At 40.0% G+C, this 5,276-nt stretch overlaps 1 pseudogene; it reads right to left on the minus strand.

Moving 5' to 3' along the window:
- Positions 1-1,394: 1,394 nt before the first annotated feature.
- LOC129070090 (40S ribosomal protein S3a-like) lies at positions 1,395-2,188 on the minus strand (annotated as a pseudogene).
- Positions 2,189-5,276: the final 3,088 nt, after the last annotated feature.

Raw genomic sequence — 5,276 nt, forward strand, 5'->3', positions numbered from 1 at the left:
ATTTCTCCTCTTTCACTTCTGTTATTATTTATTTGTGTCCTCTCCCTTTTTTTCTTGATGAGTCTGCTTAAAGGCTGCTCAACTTTGTTTATCTTTTCAAAGAACCAGCTCCTGGATTGGTTGATCTTTTCAATTGTTCTTTTCATCTCTATGTCTTTCAATTCTGCTCTGATCTTGATTTATTTCCTTCCTTCTACTTGCTCTGGGATTTGTTTGTTATTGTTTCTCTAGTTCTTGGAGTTGTAGGGATAAGTTATCCATTTGAAATGTTTCTATCTTTTTTTGGTATGCCTGTGTTGCTATGAACTTCCCTTTGAGGGCTACCTTTGCTGTGTCTCATAAATTTTGGAGTGTTGTGTGTTCATTTTCATTTGTTTCCAGAAACTCTGATTTCTTCTCTTATCTCATCATTGACCCATTTGTTCTTTTATAGTGTGCTATTCAGTCTCCATGACTTTGCAAGTTTTTTAGCTTTCTCTTTGAGGCTGATTTCCAGTTTTAAGCCCTTGTGGTCAGAGAAAATGCTAGGTATTATTTCAATTTTCCTGAATTTGCTGAGGCTTACTTTGTGTCCTGTCCTGTGGTCTATCTTTGAAAAAGTTACTAGCACATTTGAAAAGAATGTGTATTTGTCTTCCTGGGATGAAATATTCTATATATGTCACTTAATTCCATTTGATCTTATTTATCATTCAGTTCCACAATATCCCTGTTGATGTTTTGTTGCAAGGTCTATCCATTGTCAACAGCGGGGAGTTAAAATCCCCTACAATAAGTGTATTGCTGTCTATATCATTCTTGAAGTCGTCCAAGTTTCCCTTTATATATTTGGGTCCTCCTATGTTGGGTGCATATAAGTTTACAATTATGTCTTCTTGATGGATTCTTCCTTGAGTATTATAAAGTGTGTCTCTGGGTCGCTTATGATTGCCTTTGTTTTGAAATCTATTTTGCCTAATATAAGTATTGCTACTCCTGCTTTTTTTTTTCCTGTCCATTTGCTTGGAATATTTTTTTCCATCCCTTTACTTCCAATCTGTGTAGGCCTGTTGTTCTGAGGTGGGTCTCTTGTAGGCAGAATTTGTGCGGGACATGTTTTCTTATCCATTCGGCTATCCTGTGTCTTTTGATATGGGCCTTGAGACCATTTAAATTTACAGTTATTTTATATAGGTACTTACTCATTTTCTCCCTTTGTACCTGTGTTCTTCTATTTCCCACTCTTTTTCTTCATTTTATTGAATGAATCCCTTTAGCATATCTTGTAGTGCTGGTTTGGTGGAGATGCATTCTTTTAGTCTTGTATTGTCTAGGAAACTCATTTCACCTTCCATTTTATTATTTTTTTAATCACAAGTAGGCCTTTTTATTTGTCACCATTAAAAGTCTGAAATTTAAACAGATTCTTGGACTGGGGGTTCATATCCATCAGCTCATTCAACTTTAGCACTTGTCTCATCCCCAGTAGCTTTTCCAGAACTGCTGCATTCACCATGAAGCTCCATGAGTTTTCCCAATTCAAACATGTGCTTCTTCAGCATTTTGATTTTTCTAACAAAGACATCATGAAGTGGATAAATAAATTGACAAGCCTTTTCTATGTCTTTCCCAATGCTACCTGGAATCAATTTATTGACCACTTCTTTCAAGTCACTTGTCTGCACCTCTTGGGTCATGATTTCCATCATCTTCTTCCAGATTTGGCGGACCTGTTGATGCTGAGCATAAGAGGTCTTCCGAATCTGATTGTTGCATTTTTTAGTAAAACCAACACAAAATAGATGAAGCAAATACCCATTGGTAGTCTTGACATCAACATGAGCTTCACTCATGGTCTGCCATTTTTTGACCATGGAGCACCTTTTGTCACGGATAAGATCCATGCCAAGGAAATTAGTCAGGCAGTTTTTGCCCTGAACATCCTGGGTAATTAGCTTGAATATCTAAATCCAACTTCATCATTCTGCAGGTCAGGTAGGCTCACTTCAAACACATGACCCTTCAGACTATCCGATGTGATTTTGGTTCCTTGAGTTCTCGTGACTAGTGTTTTTCTAATATTTCAGATATTGAACATAGCTGGTGCTTTCACATCATACTAATCTTTCTTAGAAAATGGATCAACCACTTTCTTCTTTGCCCCCTTTTTGCTGCCTTTCATAAGGTGTCTGTTCTTGCCCACTGCCATGGTGCTGCTCAGGGAGCCAAAAAACTCACCTTCCATTATAATTGAGACCCTTGCTGGATAAAGCAGTCTTAGTTGTAAGTCTTTGCTCTTCATGACTTGGAATACTTCTTGCCATTCCCTTCTGGCTTGTGTTTCTGTTGAGAAGTCAGCTGCTAGCCGTATCGGGGCTCTCTTGTATGTTACTCCCTGTTTCTCCCTTGCTGCCTTTAGGAGTCTTTCTTTGTCTTTGATATTTCCCATTTTAATGATGATGTGTCTTTGAGTGAGCCTCATTGGGTTCCTCTTGAACAGAGACCTCCATGCTTCCTAGATTTTTTAGAATTTTTCTCTCCTCCAGTTAGGGAAATTTTCCATCACTACTTTATCAAACAGGTTCTCTATTCCTTGTTTCTCTTCTTCTCATTCTGGTATCCCTATTATGTGGATATTACTACATTTCAGGTTGTCCTGCATTTCCTTCCATGACTCTTCATTCTTTTTGGGTCTTTTTCTATTTCTTGCTCTTTCTGGGAGCTTTTTTCTACCTTGTCCACCAGCTCGCTGATTAGATCCTCTGCTTCATCTAACCTGCTTTTGATTCCTTCTTCGGTGTTCTTCAATTCAGAAGTGGTTTTCTTCATTTCCTGTTTTCTCTTATTGATAGTTTCTATGTCATTTTCATGTTGATTTAGTTTGTAGTAAGTTTCTGATAGTTTCCCTGTAGTTTCTTATAGTTATATTTGAGCTTGCTGAGCTCATTGAGCTTCCTTATAACCACTGTTTTAGATTCAGTATCTGATAGTTTACTTGCCTCTATTTCATTTCGTTCTCTCTGTGGGGATTCCTCCTTTCCCCTCATTTAGGGGGTGATTTTTTCCTTCCCATTATTTGTGAATTTTTTTTTTTTTTTGCTTCTGCTTCTTAAATTGATCTGTGTCTATTTCCTGACTTTGTTGATTGAACTTCTATGGTAATAAGTGTGTCTTTTTTTTTTTTAATTTTCTTTATGGGTCTGCCTCTTATTATGTCAGTTGCTGACCCTGTCTGACTTTACATAATCTGTTTTAGACTTCCAGAAATCTATTGTCTGTGTCTGTGTCCTGCAATTGTTAATCTAGTCACTCTACCCTCAGCTGTCAGGATTAGGCATCACACACAGGGCAGTGGGCAGTGCCTCCTGAGGGCGGGACCATTTTGTCCTTATAGGCTGCTGCCACTCAGAGGAGTGGTCTGCCTAAGCAAGTTGGAGACCATGGAATGGGGAAGGGGTCTGCACTTGGAATCCCCCAGTTACTCCCTCAGTTCTCTCCCCAATGCCTCTGTCTCCAGTCTCTCCTCAAGGGTCTCTAGGCATCTCTGTGTCCCCTTTAGCCAGGGACCTACTATCTCTGTGGACCACTCTGCACTCAGCACCCAGGCCTGCACACAACTCCTGGGCAGAGTGTCCTGAAGGTAGGGCTATTATTTCCTTTATGGCTGACTGAGATGGAAGCTGCAGAGTGGGAGGTGAGTCATCACCGTGGCCTCTCTGGGCACTGTCTCAGTTCTCTCCCCAAAGCTTTCCTCGCCAATCTTTCCTATGGCTCCAGCGCCCACTGCTCTCGCTTCTGCCCAGAGACCAAGGAAGGTGCCTTCCACTGCAAATTTTTGTGTTGGCCCTTTAAACCTCTCTTTGGGTCTCCAGCTACTTGTCTTTGGCAGAGAGCACCACTACGCTTTTCACATCTGTCTTTTGTCTGTGTGCTTTTTTGGGTTCTGATGCTGTAGGCTAGAGGTCCCTGCTTATGTTTCAGACTCTGTTCTTAGGGGAATCCAACTGGCCATTTCAATATCCCTCTGGTGCTGGCACCCGTGGGTGCCCAGCCCACCCTCTCAAGCCTCCACCACACTTCTCACTCATTAGGTTGTGTAAAAGCCGATTCCATTGTCTGTCCAAGGCTCCAAGGCTCCTCTCTCACTATTGTTTCATTTTTTTCCAGGTGGTTTCTCCACAATTTAGTTTCAATTCTAGTTTGGTCCTGAGAGGTCAGTGTGACTTCTACTCAATCCTCTGCCACATTCCCTCCCTCTGACTTTGTTCATAAGAGCCTAGGGTATGTATTAGAAACATGTCACCATCCCCCTTCTTATCAACACCTCACCTTTGGTTTAAATTCCCCACCATGTACTATTCAGCACGTTATGTTTATCAAGTACTTTATCATCAGTTATGAGTTCTGAAAAGAAGCAATCCTGGAAAGTAAGTCCTATTTGGTGGTGCCCATTGTAGAGATAAGGAAACAGAACTTTACAGGGAGAAGGTCAGAAACCGTCAGGATATCTATCACCTGAGTGACCCAGGAGCAGACTTCAGCTTCCTAGTATGAATTATTTATGCACACTTGGCATCTGATTACCTTCAGAACATGTCATCAACCCAAGTTTACAATTGGGGAAACAGAGACACAAAAGCATTAATAAATTTAACCTAAAGCAAAAACCAAACAAACAAACAAACAAACAAAAAACAAACCAGTAGAGCAAAACAAACCCATCAGTCATATCAATTACTGGGCTGAAATTTCCTTGAAGATATTAACAGTAATGAGGTGTCATTTAGTGCAGATTTTAAGTAATTGTCTCTCAGCTGTTATGTCATCATAACAGTATTAACTCCATTTTACACAGGAGGAAAGACAGCCTGCTAAGAAGTGAAGGAACTAGGTCTTAAAACAGTTTGTTTAATCTCAAGTACTGTCTTTCAAGCACCACATGCTAACTAATATCAGAGAGCCACTTTGAGTATAAAAGTTAATTTGTTCATCTTGGACTGCCATGTTTTTAATAGACTATCACATTGTGCCTCTAAGTCACAAAATTAATGAAAACAAATCAACATTTGATACACACCCACTATGTTCTGGGGACTGTACTGGCTACTTTGTTCAGGTTTGAGGGTGTGTGCCTGTGGATTTCTTTTGTCCTGTTAATCCTCCAGGTGTGAGGCACCTTCTGTTACAAGCATTCCATAAACTATTGATTCATGTTTCAATTCAAAGTCATTTTTGCACTATCATTTCTTCTCAGTGACATTCCCCTGCGTTCTTATTACCTGCTCAAATCTGATATA

Source organism: Pteronotus mesoamericanus, unplaced genomic scaffold, assembly GCF_021234165.1.
Source record: "Pteronotus mesoamericanus isolate MK-2021 breed Mesoamerican mustached bat unplaced genomic scaffold, CSHL_Meso_final contig_245, whole genome shotgun sequence".
NCBI classification, from domain to species: domain Eukaryota; kingdom Metazoa; phylum Chordata; class Mammalia; order Chiroptera; family Mormoopidae; genus Pteronotus; species Pteronotus mesoamericanus.